We start from the raw sequence: 17,650 nt of genomic DNA on the forward strand, positions 1-17,650 counted from the left end.
AAGCTCCATCAACTTAGATGACCTGTGAAAATGAAAAAAAAGCAACAAATACAAAAGAGAAATGTACAGATATATACACAACCCACATGTGGGAGGCAGTCTAAGACAGCAGTGTTAGAAATAATGTCAAAAATATACAGTTACCTTAAATAAATATACTATAATGATGCTTGCAAGATAAAATGAAAAAGTAGGAAATATGCACAATTGCTGTACAGATAGAAACAAAACATGTCATATGGGACAGACATGCCTGACACCTAACATTTTTGTGTCTCCAACTCAGACAAGGATCTTCTTATCAGACGGCAGTATGTGAATTTAGCGTAACAGTGTCTAACGCATTGACCACTGATATCTCAGTGAGCTGGAAATGGCAGTTTTTCTGCAAGTCAGGACAGCAACTTTGGACAACTAATTTCAAAAGGATTTCCAAGGCTTCTGATGATGTTACGGCCAGCATACATAGTTCAGGACTATGCCATGAGAGTTGAAAAAATTCTACAATCAGATGAGTCACAAGAGAGGGTATCTTTTAATACAACATTTAATATTGCTGCCTCTCAGAATGTCTTCTAGCACCCCATTTTAACAGCACCACACAGATGCAGAACAAGGCATACATGCAGACTGTAACCCAGGCAATCCAAGTTAGAAATTGTGGGTCCAGGCACTGCAGGAGATGGCCAAGGTAGGGAATGCTGACTCACCTACCCTCCTCTGCTATGTCCTTCAGATAATGTTGGGAAATCTAATCAAGCAGACAAAAATGTGGAAGAACAGCAAGCTGATCTACAGCAGCACAGAGTATAAGTGTGGCAGTCTATGAACACAAACTACACTGCCATTAATGCACACTGTGCACCACAGATAGGGTTAAGGGTAGGACAAATGGGAAAAGGCCTCCCCTACTGCCAAGATGGTTCTGTACCTGGAAGCTCCTATGTTGTCTTTACATACTGTTTAGAGGCTGAGGAGAACTTATGTCACTGACATGTCATCAGTTCAGAACTCCGAGCTTTACAGAAAAAAAAAATCCATGTGAACCACAAGCTATTTTTTTTGGCTGAGGAGAACTTATGTCACTGACATGTCATTAGTTCAGAACTCCGAGCTTTACAGGGAAAAAAAAAAATCCATGTGAACCACAAGCTATTTTTTTACTCCCATATACTGATCAAACAAACCGTTAAACTATCCACTGTAATTATAGGTCTTACATGACTTGGGAGAGTATTCCAGGTTCTAACTACTCATTCACTGAACCATTTATTCCCTTTCTGGAGGACTGTTATTCAAAGGTCTGTATCTCTCAAATCCAGGTTGTACTAAATAGTCCAATGCAGTCATATAAAAATGCATCATTAAGTGGTTTATAAACCAAGACCAGATCTCGTCTCAGTCTTCGATATTTCTATGAGAAGGGTTGCATCTTGTCTATTCACTTCTTATGGCTTGTCTCTTTCGGCTTTTCCCGGTTAGTGGCCGCCACAGCGGAACTCCGGTCCGCTAATGATTGGCAGTAGATTTTTACGTGCCGAGTTGCCAGCCCTGACGCACAACCTTCAACGAAGTTACGCCCATTCACGCATGTCTCCACACAGAAGACGCTCTAGCTGAGAATCGAACAGGACAACGTCTTACTGTGAGGCGACAACGCTACCGCAGCACCACCACCGCAGTGTTGTCTATTCACTTCTTATATACATGAAAAATCTATATAGAACAATATATACATTAGTCAAGGACTAGTTCACAGGTTGGTACTAAGCCATCAGCCCTAGGGCCCATACAAGCCTAGCCATAACAATTCCCTGGCTATTTCTTCCCACAATATTTACTTTCCTGGACCCCTGTCTAGCAGGGTGACTGACGTGATCCCCGGGGTGAATTTACTATCTCCCATCCAATTGTGAAGGTTCCTTTTGAAGAGGGCCAAAGAGGCGTTCTACTTGACATGTATGGGCAATCTATTCCAGAGTATGGGGAGTCTCTGGGTCAGGAATCTATCCCTCCAGCATGTTTTGTTCATTGTGATGACAAGGTTTAGATCCCTGGAGCATGTGGCTCTGAGGGATTAGGATTTCTTTAAATGTAGCATGTCCAACAGCTCTGGGTTTGACATGGCCTTGTATGTTAAGCAGAGATCGCCTCTGAGTAGACAATATGTGACAGAGTACAACTGGAGTTTTTTTAGACAGTCAGCATATGGCATCTGCTTTAGGCCTGTGATTCTTTTAGTGAGGTATTTCTGCGGCCTTTCCAGTTGTTGCAGATGTCTTGAGAGGTACATACCAAACGGGGTGTTGTATTCTATAATGGGTCTAATGAGGGATGAGTACAGAGGGACAATGACTTTTTTTTTTCTGGATGAAAAGCCCTTAGTGATTAGGTGTGCCACATAGAAGGATTTCCTGACTGTTGTGGCGACATGGTTATCGAAGGAGCGACCACTGTCCATCCGTGTCCCTAAGTCTCTTATCACACTTTCGGTGTTTAGTGTACTGCCACCTATGTGGTAATTCACGGGTACATGCTTTTTCCCAAAAGGGGATAACTATACATTTCTTGGCATTGATCTTGAGCCCATGGCTCTGGCACCAAGCATCTGTTTTTGTAAGGCCCTTTTGTAGAATATCCACATCATTTGGGGATTCAATAATAGCTCCCAGTTTGCAGTCATCTGTGAACTTTGTTAATCAGAGGCCCTTAGTGTTGGCCTGTACTTCAGAGAAGTAGATGCCAAACAAGAGCGGTCCCAGGACTGAACCCTGAGGTACTCGTCTGGAGCTGGATTTGGAGTCTGCTACTTTTACAGTGTGGGTTCTGTCAGTAAGCCAGTTGGCAACCCATCCAGTGACACAGGGATTAAGGCCAGCTTAGTAAGTTTATCTATGATTCCAGAGTGGGGATTGTGTCGAAGGCCTTGGCGAGGTCCAGACAGGCTGTGTGGACCACCTTACCCTCGTCCACAGCTCTGGAGATGGATTTGAAGAAGTCAATCAGGTTCAGGAGACAAGATCGTCCCTTCACAAACCCAAACTGGGTGGGGTCTAGTGTTTGAAGGTTGCCAATGTCTTTGTTTATAAGTTCCATGATAGTACGTTCCATGGCCTTGCAGATCAGGCTTGTCAGACTGATGGGGCGGTAGTTCCCAAGATCCAAGGTGGACCCCCCCCCCCTTGTGGAGTGGGATAACTGTAGCTGTGCACCACTCAGTGGGCATGAAAACTGAGGTGAGGCTATGATTAAACATGACAATTAGGTGAAGTGCCAGTTCATTTTGTAGTTCATGTAGTACACAGCCCGGGATGTAGTCTGGTCCCATGGATGCTGTATTCTTACCTTTGGAGAGTGCGGTTTTTACCTGTGTGGCTGTTATTACAGGAATTTGGCAATCTTTTGGTAATGAGATGGGCCATTTAGGGGGTGGGGGGGTGAAGTTGACACTGAATCGATCTGCCAGGATATTGGCAATATCCTTGGGATCAGTATATTTAACGCATTCTGTTGTAGCTCAGAGCAGATCTGAGCATTGCCATTTAGATTCTTGACATAGCTATAGAATACCTTGTGGCTGTCTTTGGAATCTTTGGCAATTTTATTCTCATAACTAGCTTTGGAGGATTCTATGAGGGTTCTCAGCTTCTTACTAAGGCTGGTAAGGGAGTTTTTTGCATCCTGGGATTTTCCACTTTTCTGCAACAGTTTCTTCCTTCTTGCCTCATAACTGTTGCCTCTCTTCAGTGAAGTAATATTATGTTAAAAAGGTTAAGATTTTCTTGGTCTAGGCATCGTCATGACACAGATGTGAGATGCCTACTGAGCAGGAAGGGAAACAGTCAGGAGAGATAGACAAAATGCATACTGGGAGAGCACATTAAAAGATTCAGGACTGCATTTATAAAAAGGTACCATAATGTATACATACACCCTTACAAAGTGCAGCACAATCCTCCAACATAAAGATATGCAGCACAGCGAAGGGCTGACCCCACAGCCATGCTGAATGCTAAGGAAGCATTCCAAGGGAAAGACATATGCTGATTAGCTATGTGGTCTTTCCCTAGAACTGCCCCCATGAAGCTATCTACACTGCTGAGTGATTCAAGGTTGTGTAGATCAGCATGACCAATGTCACCTCGTTTTGGTAGTAAATATGGTCAAAAAGCTGTCTTTAACCTCCAAAGACAAACATGGTGGGAGAACCACTAGGCACTAGAGATTACTTTAAAAGTGCTATAACGGCACCACCATAGAAAAAGGGATCAAGGGGTGGGGAGGACACCGGACACCGGAACAAGACAATAGGGGAATACAGTGCTTTACCAGCACCAACGTTACTAGAAGGGTGGGGGAGTAGGACAAACCACCAAACACAAGGGAGAAATATTCAAAGTGCTGTACTGGCACCAGTTTTACAAAGGGAACCTGGGGGTGGGAGACACAGAGCCATACCAGCAGAAACAGTACTATGGGAAAGGGGATGTCAAGGAAATATTATACTCCAGCCAGAGATTACTCCATAAAATGCCCTAAGGCACAGATGAGCACAAGTGGATGGGTGGGAACCACAGGGCATATTCCAAAAGTGCTGTAATGGCACCAACAGTAGTGCAGGGATTGAGGAAAGTACAGTTTTGTACCTACCATAAATGTAGATGTTCGAGTGCGCATACAGCTGCAGTCATCACACTTGGGGTTATCCTGCCGTCAGGCGGGTCCTCGGTCGGCCGAATTCCAAAGTCTAGGTCCGGTGTCGGTTGTCGTCGCTTCTTCCCTGATGTCAGTGTGGCAGGGGTATAAAAGAGGCAGCCGACGCCATTTTCTTCAGTTTTTCTTGCCCCAGATGTCAGGTGCCCCCAGAAAGGAAGGCAAAACATGATGTCATGCAAACATACATAAGTAGATAAATCAAAACAGTAGTTGCAAGCAAATACACCATAAAGGAATACCCCAAATAGGTTGTATGTTAAAGGTGTTTGTCATAAGTCCTGTCCTAAGAGGGGATGGAGGGAGGGTAACCTGGACTGCAGCTGTATGCGCACTCGAACATCTACATTTATGGTAGGTACAAAACTGTACTATGTTCATCGTGCATACAGCTGCAGTCATCACACTTGGGTAGAATCCCAAAGCTAAGTAAGGGTGGCTGCTACTAAGCGGAATTAGGAGGGGCTAGAATGCCCTGCAGGACTGCTGTGGCAAAGCCCGCCCTAGATTTTGAGTATAGTGGAAGGTGGTAGTGTTTGGAGAAAGTGTGCACTGAACTCCAAGTAGCTGCTTCCAAAATGTACTTGGTAGGGACCCCCCTGAGGAAGGCTGCTGAGGTAGCTGTAGCCCTGGTGGAATGGGATCTGATGTATACAGGCACTGATTTTCCATGAAATGAATAACAAAAGCGTATGCAGTGGGCTATCCATTTTGAAATAGTCTGTTTGGAAATAGCCTTTCCTTGAGCGCCTGTAGCATAGGACACAAAGTGCTGCTCATATTTTCTGAATGACTTTGTTCTGTCCAAGTAATAACGAAGTTGCCTGTGAATGTCCAAGGAATGTAGTAGCCTCTCTCTCCCAGGCGTAGTCTGAGGCGTCTGTTGTGACGATTTGAGTTGCATGCTTGACCTGTGTTTCTTTGGCATGCTTGAGCCCACCACAAAAATTCCTTTTGAAGGCATGGAATGAGTGGTATAATTATTTCCAAGCTGTGGCTGTGCTGAGACCATAAGTTTTTTAGGTACCATTGTAGTTTCCTCATATGCAGTTTTGCAAATGGTATTAGTAGGATGCAAGATGCCATGAACCCCAGAGCCTGCAGGATTTTCCTTGCAGTTAGCCTGGTTAAAGTTGCCATTTTGTTGTAGTATTGAGACAGTTGCCCTTGTTTGTCTGGCGTGAGGTAGGCCATCTGGGTTGTTGTATTTAAGCTGGCACCCAGGAAAATTATCTGTTGAGAAGGTATTAATTTTGATTTCTTTTTGTTTACTGTGTACCCCAGGTAGTTTAACAGTTTTATTATAAACGCCAGATGTTGCAATAGAAGGTCCTTTCTGTCTGCTTGGATCAGGCAGTCGTCCAGATATGGGTAGATTTGGATTCCTCGTTGTCTGCAGAAGGCAATTACTGATGTCAGGCATTTCGTAAACACTCTGGGTGCAGTAGATAAGCCAAAGGGCAATGCAGAGAATTGGTAATGGGTTGAACCTGCAAGAAATCTGAGGTATCTTCTGCAATCTTGTCTGATAGGGACATGCAGGTATGCCTCCTTGAGGTCCAACGTTACCAGCCAAGACTCCTTGCCCAGCATGGGAAGAAGCTGCTGTAATGTGAGCATCTTGAATTTTGGTACCTCTAGATATGTGCTTACAATAGATAGGTCTAAGATGGGTCTCCAATCTTTGTCCTTCCTTGGTACCAGGAATAGCCTTGAATAAAAACCTTGACCTTGTTCTTTTGCAGGTACCTCTTGAATTGCTTTCATATCCATGAGAGCGGAAATTTGCCTTTGTGCCTCTGCCCATTGATTTTGTGGCAGGTTTGGCATGCCTCTCATTTTTGGAAGGGTGTGAAAGTGGAACCTGTAGCCTCTGTCTATAATATCCAGAATCCATTTGTCCTGTGTAACAATGTGCCAGTTTTTTGAAAATAAGGCCAGTTTTCCGCCCAAAGGTGCTGCCATTATATCTTTGTTTGGCAGGCATAGGGGAAAGTCATTGCATCTGTTTTCTAAATGACTGTGGCCTATCTTCTCCACCTCTGGGGGCTTGTGTTTGCCACTGTCTAGCTCTGTAAGATCCTTGAGGTTGTCCTCTACCCCTTGGGCATCTGTATTTGCCCCTTTGGGGTCTGTCTGTGGCTGGAAAGGACCAATTTTTCGAAGGCCAGTTTCTGCTGAAGCATGGAGGCTGCACCAGCAAGAAATCTTTAACTGTTTGCATAGATTTCGCTTTTTCCTCCATTTTCTTTAGTACCTCCTCAGCTTTAGCACCGAACAATACATCTTTTTGTAGTGGTGCATCTAGTAACTTTGCTTTGACATGATCTGGTAAGGTTTGCTCTTTGAGCCAAGCATGTCTACGTATGACAGACCCAGTGACAGCAGCTCTGCATGAGGCCTCTAAAGCATCAAAACCACACTGCAAGGTATGTTTCCCCACTTGTTCTGCTCCATGCAACAAATCCTGCAACTCTTTCAAGTCTGGCTGTTCTGTTTGTGCCATTTTGCCTTTCAGCTGTGATAGCAAGAACTGTTGGTATTTTAACATATGAAATTGACAGCTTAATGCCCTCGTGGTTAAAGTGGCTGATGTATACACCCTTTTCCCCCACCTTTCTAATGCTCAAGAATCTCTCTCTGAAGGCAAAGGGTTTTTAGCAGTAGAGGCCTTAATCCCCTTGGGACCCTGTGAAATTGTTTCTGGGTCAGCAGTATGGCTTTTATAAAGGAACTGGTGAGAATGAGGAACCCGGTAATATCTGTCTGGTTTAACAGGGGCTGGAGGTAATGAGTCAGGATTAAGACTGGCTTCTGCGCACACATCATCCAAAATATCTAAAACAGGAGGAATAGCCAGGGGCCTATGCTGGGGAAGTAGAAGAAATTCCCTGAGCCTTTTCTTGGAATCTGAGTAATCTTGGCCTTCCCAGTGGAAGTGCTCTCTCAATGTATGCAGGGTTTCCCCAAAAGAGAAGTCCTCAGGGGGGGGAGACTGAGGGAATAGACTCCTCAGCATCAGAGTCTTCAAATGGGGAATAGGTGTAATCCTGGTCCTCAGAATGGTCTGAAGTAATAGAAGCCTGGATTGAGGAAGGTTAGTCTTCCTCCAACCTGGGTCTTTTGTCTGAGGGGGGTTGAGAACCCCTGATGAGAGTAATCAAATCCTCAGCCATTTTAAGCATCTGTTTTTTAGGCATGGGACCTTGAGAGGGGGGTCTGAGGCCCTTGTTTTTTAATTTTCATTGCAGCTTTAGACTTAGTGAATGATTTAATAGAGGAGGTGGTAGGCCTGAAAACGCCTTCAGAAATGGCAGGTCTCACTAAGATTTCGGTTTCCCCGCCAAGAGTGGCGTCGGTATCTGCAGTGTGAATGGAGACCGAGGATCCTGCGGCCTCGGGTACTGAAGTCGCCGATAAAATAGTTTCATCGGTAGTCAGGGGCTGCGTAGGTGCCTCGCTGAGAACCAGAGAACCGGTAGTCGAGTTAAGCGTGATCTCAGTACTGGGTGCACGCCTCGGATGTCTATCCTTATCCTTGCGTTTTTTGCCTAAAACTGGCGTCTGTGTATCCGACGACATGATATAATTACATTTTTTTGCCAAAATAATGAAGGGCGAACTCCGCCCAGTGCTTAATAGAGCCCTTGTTAAACCTAGCACAAAAACGGCAGGCTGAGATGTCGTGGTCTGGCCCTAAGCAAGGTATACAGTAAGAGTGAAAATCCTTATGCGGTATTTGCTTCCCACAAGAAATGCAATTATTAACTTTGTCTGACATTTATCTGAGGCAAGAAAGGTTTCCCCAACGGGGTATTTAGCTTTAAAGAAGACTTCGGCTGAAATACTGTTCGTAAATCTCATGAGCTGGCCGACCGGCACTTGCGAGCTGCTTCTGCTTCGGGCACTGCGCGGCAAGAAAGACTGAAGAAAATGGCGTCGGCTGCCTCTTTTATACCCCTGCCACACTGACGTCAGGGAAGAAGCGGCGACAACCGACGCCGGACCTAGACTTTGGAATTCGTCCGACCGAGGACCCGCCTGACAGCAGGATAACCCCAAGTGTGATGATTGCAGCTGTATGCATGATGAACATCCACTGGACACCAGGGATAACTGCTGTAAAAGCACAGACTTCATAAGGGTAATGGACAGGGTAACTACTAGACCATGAAGGATGACTCTTTAATCTGCCATAAATGGCACCAACAATGTAACAGGGATCAGGGATGTGGGGATACATTAGACACTATGGCCTAATACATACATGCCATACTGGCACTAAAAGATTATGGAGGTGGTGGAAACCATGAGAGGGTAAGGAAAGGTATGAGGACAGTGATGTGTGTGTGTGTGTGTGTGTGTGTGTGTGTGTGTGTGTGTGTGTGTGTGTGTGTGTGTGTGTGTGTGAGAGAGAGAGAGAGAGAGAGAGAGTGATCAGAGGGGAGATTACAATGCTCTCACTAGCAGCGGGTTACTACCACAATGTACAGATCAGCCATGATCTGCTCATTGCAGTAGTAACTGCAATTCAGGAAACATGCAAATTAGCTAATAATGAGAACTTATCTCATTCACAGCTAGCATGTTCCTGGATTGCAAATAGGTGCATTAAGCTAGAAGGGCCATGCTAGGAACTTTAATGAACTCCTGGGTCAGTGTTTGCTGAACATCTCACATTGTTAACTTGGATACACCTTCTGGATCATCAACAAGTATTGTGGCCCTAGTAATCTCACTTTTTTTTGTTTGGTGTGCTGATGGACCCCAATAATACTGGAAAGAATTTCACATTGAAACACTTGCTTAGACAGTGATGAAAGAGACGGACTACCTTCCAGAGAACAGTGAGCTGAACTTATGTTTCTATACTTCTGCTCTGCCTGTGCTTTTTTAACTACTAAATACATTTACAAGTTAGAAAAGGGCTCTTTTACCCCCTATAATTGCACAACAGTGTCAGACCAGCTAGGTGGCAGTATTTGAAGATAACTGTTCAACCAATTTTATCTGAATGTCTCTTTATAATGCTGCATGTTTTACATTTACTTAGTATGTTTTGTGTAATTTTAAGTAAAGTTTTTTTTATTATGCAGCTATAAAGCTTGTAGCTGGCTGATTACTGAAGTGTAGAAGGGTAATTACACAGAGCTGGTAAAATATAACTGTTGCTATATTTCTTTTAAGTGAAACTGCTTTGCTACTGCAAAAAGTAATGTGATACAGTTGACAGAAATGCGCAGACTATAAAAGTAGAGCACACACCAAAACATATAAGACCATAAAATATACACTTATAATTTTGGGTAAGGAAGGGAACAGTAAGATCAGAATGTAATTCTGTATATAGGTTGCACCAGGTATGCTTAGAGAAAGCAAACTGCCTTATGCTTTGGGACATCAGGACTGTCAGAGAGATGGTGGTGGTGGGGGTGTAGGAAGACAGTTTCATGCATCAGTTTGTTCATTAGTAAAACACAGATACCCTATAATTTCAGCTGAGTAAGGATGCATGCTGCTATTTATGATGAAAGATGCCAAGAAAAAAAAAAAAAAAAAACAGAAAGACAAAATCTCCTCTTGAAATTTGACAAAAAACTGCAACAGGGATACTCCTCCTGAAAGCCTCTAATTTAACAGGAGAAAATGCACCTGGCTTGTACTACCTAAGTAAGGACAGCTGCTGATACACCCTGGAACTAAAGATAATACAAATATGGTCTACTGCAAAACAGCGGGACAATGTCAGGGAAAGTACAGTTGTGTAAGAACTTACCATAATAGCAGATGTCTGATCACCATTGCAGTATTATTCACTGATGGGATATCTTACCAGAGGCAGCCATATGTCTGGCCAGTGTACTAAAGCCTAGGCAACTTCCTCTCACACCATACTTCCAACATATCACCAATGTTCAAGATCTAGGAAGTAAATAAGGGATGTCCTGACCAGAATTATCACAGGACATTTTTGCTCCAGACCATAGAAATGGAAACTGAAGCAGAAGAGGTGGTAAACTGTTTAAAAATATGGAATTTATATACATGTCAACAGGAATGGGGAAAAGGAAAGACCTGCCCACCTAGGCCAGGATACGATAAGAAAACAGCAAGGGTGAAGGAGGGTGGGATACAGTACTGTGACAGTTATCAGTCAGACATGTACTTTTATGGCAAGTTCTTATACAACTGTACTATGTCCTTTCTTGGATTATTGTTGTAGTATTCCTAACTGGTAGAAAGAGATTTCCAAAGTTGACCAAGTAGAAAGGGAGAAAGACAGAGTAGTTGAGGTGGGGTCTAAGATTCATTGAAGGATGAATTTAGCAAAATCAGTTCTGGGCCTGGAAAAAACATCAATCTTATAATGTTTGGTAAAAGTGTGGGCAGAAAACCAAGTTACTGCTTCCAAAATAAAATTCTTAGAAAAAAAGTTCCAGACCAGGCAGCAGCTGTAGCAAAATGGATTTCAGCAACAGATGGGAACTGTCTGCCAAGAAAGGCGTAACAAAAAAAGTCTTTCTACATTTTTGGAAAAGAACAAAAAAGGTAGGGGGGTTGACAGACTGATTCAAAGAAAGCTTTTTAAGTACTTCTGGCTTAAAGGAAGGGTTAGTCTTAAGAGATACCCTGGCCTTATGGAAAATGAGGAAAGATGAAGAATCCATTAGCACTTGCAGTTCTGAAACTCTCTTGGCCAGAGTCAGACCTACAAGTAGAAATGTCTTCCAAATACAGAATTTAAGAGAAGTCAAGCAGACAGGCTTAAATGCAGAAAAGTAAGTTTTTTCAAAGCATAATTTAATCCCAATGAAGAAGAAGAGCTCTTCTTGGTGGCCTAATGTGCAAGACATCTTTGAAACAGTTTGACCTAAAATAATGTAGAAAGTGGTGGATCTAAAGACAGACAAGCAGAAATGGCTAAAATGTACTTGAAAATGCCCAGTCTGAATTAAGCAACTCACACAAGTAAGAAAGAATAGCAAGAATGCACAGTTGATAAGGATCCTGTTTTCTTGTGTGGAACCAAATAGATTTTTTTCCCCACTGGGAAAATGAAAGTTATGTACTTACCATAATACTAGATCCACGTAGTCTTCTTCCAGCCGTCTCGACCTGTAGATTATTTGATCCAATTGGATCCGAAGTCAGCAGCTCAGACTCTTAGTTCTACCTCCTCTCTCACAATTCACTGCCCTCCCCAAGTCTCCTCAGATCAAGTTTGCCCTAGTATACTCTGGAAACACCTGGAACATACCCAGACTATAATAAACAGGAAGGACCAAGGAAAGGGTCTCAGTGTTATACTTTGGGCTGGTCTGCACAGTCAACCAGGAGCCATACAATAAAGATGACAACTTAGGAAGATGAATGGAGAGAGGGATGGTTGAGACAGATAGAAGACAACACAGATCTAGCGTTATGGTAAGTACATAGCTTTTGTATCCAGTGTTATCCCTTCCGTCCACCTCAACCTGTGGGACAGAGTGACCAGTCAGTCAAAATAGGTGTCATCAGGAGAGAGCATTACGCAAAATGGTGCTGCCAAAGTTGACCTGGATCTGGACTGAATATCAAAACTGTAATGGGCTAAAAGGTATAAATGTTAGACCACTCAGCCGCTCCATAAATATCATCTAAGGAAGTCCAAGCAAAAAAATGCAGCAGAAGTAGCAATCTCTCTGGCTGAATAACCTTTAGGTTTACTAGGTAAGGGAATACCTTTTACAAAGTAAACAAAGGAAATATAATCTGAAAACAGTCTGGACAAAGTTACCATTGACACAGTTTTACCCAGTCCAGTGCTAGAAAAAAATACAGAGTTGGTCTGATTAAATTTTAACTGGTGATAAACATCCAAAGAATGAAGCATGTACTCTCCAACAGGCAAATTAATCGACAGGTTCAACTCTGACTCAGATGCCTCTTTAGGTAAGAAAGACATTATTCCAAAGAGACTCTGTCCTTGTGGAAGATAAGGTAAGAAGGGTTGCAAGATAATTTTTGGAGCTCCAAAACTCTCCTGGCCTAAGTTTCTACTACTAAAAACAGAGTTTTCCAAGACAGTCAACTTTAAATCAACAGCAATAGCTGTCTCAAAAAGAGGAGTAGTTAATATCTGGAGCAAATGAGACAAACCCCAAGAGGAACTGGATACCTTATCAGGGGATCTAAGCAAAAAGGTACCTTTCAAAGGCTTTAGACAGTTTGACAGATGCAATAACTGTGTATCCATACGTACATGACATTTTGAAATGGCTGTTAATGAAACCTTAAGAGAGGAATAACTGAGACCAGAATAAAAAAAATCTACTAGAAAATCTAAACTTTCACCTAAGGGTCCCTTAGAAGCAACCCAACTAGAACACCTCTCCCATTTGCTAGCAAAAATCTTACTGGTTGAAGGTTTTTGATAGGAAAAAAGAATGCAAACAACTCTCTTGGAAAGCTTGGGATCTCTGGCCAACACTGGAACTGAAGGAATCAAGCAGTCGACCTGAAACCAAACATGAAGCACAGCATCCCTCTGTGATTGTCCTTGGGAGGGATCAGGGTGAAGAAGCTGCTACATTTGGTGTTGAAGAGGAATGCAAAGAAATCACGGCAGGGTTGACCCCAATTACTGAACACAAGCACCACCCTTAATAGACTGAGGCATGAGAATGCTCCTGCTCAAGGTGTTCGCCAGAATGCTGGATCTCACCAGGATGTGCACGACTATCAGAAAGTGTTGCAAACATACCAACCATTGCCACAACCTGATGGCCTCAACAGAGGGGGTAGGATCAGGTCCTCCCCTTGCTTATTTATGTACCAAATTATTGCAATGTTGTCAGTCTGTGTGGCTGTCACACGCTGCCTGCAAAGCTAGCAGGATTGCTCTCATCTCCAAGACATTTACATGAAGATAAGCCTCTAAAGGGGACCAAGTACCTTGGGCTGTCCTCAAAAAGCCCACACACCCCTGGAGGGAAGCATCTACGATAACAGTGGACTTGGACTGAGGAAAAACAGAAGGATGACCTGCTGGAACCTGATCTGACTTCAGCCACTAAGAAATGAGTCAATGGCATATGTTGGTGAAATGAACTGGAAAGTATGTTGGATAAGTGGTAATCGACTATTGGACCGATAAGTTCCACTGAAGAACCTTCATGAAAAACCTGGCCAAAAGAACATGACAGATTGTGGTGGCCATCAGACAAATAAGCCATAGAACTAGAGATATTCACAGCCTCCAAAAACATAGAATCCAACTGGATCAAAGTTGTAATGATAGAAGTCTGACTGGTACAGTCAAGATAGCATTTGATGAATGCCAGAGCTTGAACATGTCCCAGCCTGGACTTTTCAAAATTCACTGTGATACCAAAGGATAGGCACAACTGGAGCAGATAGTCCCTCCCATGAATTTGAGATGCCTTTGGGGTCGCTGTAAGGAGACAATTTACAAGCAAGGGAAGACCAAGAATCCTTGCAGCCTGAACCAGGCTGCTGCCACTGTCATACACTTGGTGAGCACCTGGGGTCTGTGGTGCGGCGAAAGGACAGCACTTGAAAATGGTAATGACTACCTCCTAGTCTTAACTACAGGAACCTCATAGAATGCCTTTTTATCTTTATACAATAGTAGACATCCTTGAAGTCCACCAAGCAGATCAAAGAGTCCCTCCTCAGAAGAGGAAGAATGGACTGCACCATCAACATTTGGAATGTGTTCTGCTTTACATAGGGATGCAATCTGCTGAGGTCCAGAATGGGCCCAAGATCCTTGCTTTAATTTAGCACTAAAATGAATCTTGAGTAGGTCCCGGGTCCTCTTTGATCTAGTGAGACCTCTAGAATGACTCATTTTGAGGGTAGCTTTTCCATTTCCGCTGCTTCATCCCTTGGCTACAGGCATGGAATGTCAGGAAGGGATAAGAATTTCTCATTTGGAACAAACTGGAAGGGAATGGAACAGCCTCTGGAAATGACTCTTATTTATTTATCTGTTTTTTGTTAACCGGGTTGGTCCACTGGGCTGGTGGCCCATTTTAAGTGGAGACCCGAAGAGAAAAGCTCCAGATAAAGAAAGTTACAACATTTATAACAGTTCTATAATCATTAGAATCTAAGAAATATTTGTGACATAAAAAGAGATAATGTACATAGTATCATGAAGTCATTCAATAAGAACAATCAACATTTAACAACTGAAGATAAAAACAACAAGCAAAATTGTGATCTAGAGAAGTTGGGTGGGTTGTAGTTAGATGGGGTGGTGACAAGTACAAGATGGAGAATTGGGCAGGAAACTCAATTTTTTTTTTGAAAATAATGGGAGAGTGGACAGAGCGAAGATAATTAGGGAGCTTGTTCCAAGTTTAAGGCATTGAGCATTTGTAAAGTAATTTGCCTATAGCTTTATTGGGTCTGTAGATGCCAGTAGGTTTTGGTCAGTGCTGCAGAGGGATCGAGGAGGTTTGTAAGGGGATAAGAGGGTAGATAGGGAGGGGCAGTTGGCAGAATGTAAAGTAAAGAATGAGTCATTTGAAGTTGAGACAGTAGTAGAAGTTGAGGGAATTCAAGCCATTGAAGTTGTTTGAGGGCAAGGCAATGGTGGGATTTGTATGGTAGTTTGCAAGTAAATCTGGCTATGTAGTTGTATGTTTGATTGAGTTTTGTTAAAAGATTTGCTTGGAGGTGGATAAAATGGGGGAAGCATAGAGAAGGCAAGGGAGGAGGAAGGCTTGGGCAAGGGAGGTCCTACAGGTTATAGGTAAGAATTTTTTGTTTCTGCACAACAGTCCAAGGTTTTGGTTGGTCTTTTTTTATGGACTGTTGTATGTGAATGTCAAATTTCAGTTGATCATCAATAGTGATCCCCAGTAGTTTTGTGTGAGAGTCTGCATGAATTTTCATGTTATCTAGGGAAGAGATCGAGAAGGATGTCCTAAGATTGGCCATTGATTTTGGGAGGAAGAAGAGTAGCTTGTTTTTTTTTTGGGGGGGGGTTAAGGATGGGTTGGTTATTGATTAGCCAGTGTTTAATGGTGTTAAATGAGGTTTGTGTCAGGGAGTGGAGGTCAGTAGGGTTGCTGGAGAGGGAAAAGAGTCATCTGTGTATTTGATTACAGTAGATGTGCAGTAAGTGCAGCAACTGTTATTAGTAAAAATACTGAACAGAAGGGGGCCTAGGATGGATCCTTGTGTTAATAGGTAAGAAGGGAGAGCAGGAGGACAGCCATCTAACAGATTGCTGTTTGTTAGTAAGACAGCTAGAGAACCAGTTAGTAGTGGAAGCAGAGACGTTGAGTTTGGTTAGTTTGTTAAGAAGCTTAGGGAGGGACACAGTGTCGAATGCCTTAGAGAGGTCAAGGAATAGGTAGGACACCAGTTTGTTGTCATCTCTAGCTTTGGCTATGGTCTGTGTAAAGGAACGAAGGGCAGTGGAGGTGCTGTGGTGGGGCCTAAATCCGTGTTGAGAAGGGATGAAGAGATTTTCCTGGAGTACGTGTTTGAGAAGCTGAGAGTGATTGCATTTTTTTAGGATTTTTGAAAGAGGTGAGAGGATGGCTATAGGGTGGAAATTAGTTGGATCGGTGGAGTTACTTCCTTTATGAAGTGGAATTGTATAGAAGGATTTCCAGATGTCTGGGACTAAGGATTCTTTAATGGAGCAGTTTATAAAGACGGATACTGGATAAGCTATGGTATTGGCTGCAAGTTTGAGAAACTGGGGAGGCAGATTGTTGAATGAGGGAGAACATGGCTTAAGCTTCAGTAGAAGGGATTTTATATAGGCTGTGGGAACAGATTTCAGGGAGAAGGTGGAGTGGGGGTTGGTGGTGGAGAGGGTGGGGGTTGAGAATGGTTGGTGTCAGGAGGGGTTAGTTTGCAGATTGAGTCTATGAAGCAGTTGTTTGTTAGGGAGGTTATTTCAATAGGAGATTTATCAGGGAAGGGGTTGGGGGTATAAGGGTTTCCTGGGTAGAGAATATTATTTATGAAGTGCCAACATTTTTTTAGGGTTAGACGTGTGGGTGGATTGGTGGATTGAGTGTCTAGGTGGTAATTTTTCTTGTCCTGGACAATACGTTTTTTAGTAAGGTTTTTTTAGTTCTTTAAATTTGAGGAAGAGTTACACTTTGACCATTGTTTTCCAGGTGGAGTAGCTGAGTTTTATGGTGGAGAGAGTATGTTTGGGGAGCCAGGGTGTAGGATTAGATTTGAGTCTAATTTTCCATATGGGAACGAGAGAGTTAAGGATGTTTAGAAAAGTGTTATTAAATTCAAGAACAGCTTCGTTTAGGGGAAGGTTGAACAGGTAGGATCAGTCTATGAGAGAGAGTAGCTGGCAATCCAAGCATATAAATCTGTAATTTTATTTGTGAGACTTGTAGGTTTATAGAGTAGAGGGAAAGGTGTTTTGATGGGGAGATTGGGAGTTGGTGACTATTCAATAAGGTGGAGTTGGTAGGGCTGGATGGATGACCCCATCTGGTAGGAGAGTGATAGGGTGTACAGCAGGTTTAGTGCAAAAGAGGTGGTAGGTAATGCGTTTAAATTTCTGTTTAGAGGGGGAGAGTGTGACATTAAACAGCTTAAATATGTGATAATGAATAAACACAGTATTATATACAGAGGGTGAAATAGGAAAGGCGAGCCATTTGTTGAAGGTGGATAATAAGTGGGGGACAGCAGAGGATATAGGAGGGTTGTGTAGGTCAGAGTGATATGAGGATAGCCAGGAGAGGATGAACAAGATGGGTGGTAGAAGGAAAGGTGACATTAAAAATATTACTGAATGCAGGGAGAGTAAGTGGATTGTGAACCTCCGTGTTGATACTGAGCCAGGCTTGAATAACATCATTCCACTGAAACCTATACTAAAAGCTAGAAGACCAACTATTAGCTAACATGGAGGCATGTCTGGCTTAATAATTCATGATTG

The 17,650-nt window shown here is 43.0% G+C and overlaps 1 protein-coding gene across 2 annotated transcripts in view; it reads right to left on the bottom strand.

Moving 5' to 3' along the window:
• The window catches only part of RFX5 (regulatory factor X5), a 654,045-nt gene that overhangs the window by 397,528 nt on the left and 238,867 nt on the right, over positions 1-17,650 (bottom strand). The window lies entirely within an intron of this gene.

This window comes from Protopterus annectens, chromosome 8.part0, assembly GCF_019279795.1.
Source record: "Protopterus annectens isolate FY-2018-M chromosome 8.part0, PAN1.0, whole genome shotgun sequence".
NCBI classification, from domain to species: Eukaryota; Metazoa; Chordata; order Ceratodontiformes; family Protopteridae; genus Protopterus; species Protopterus annectens.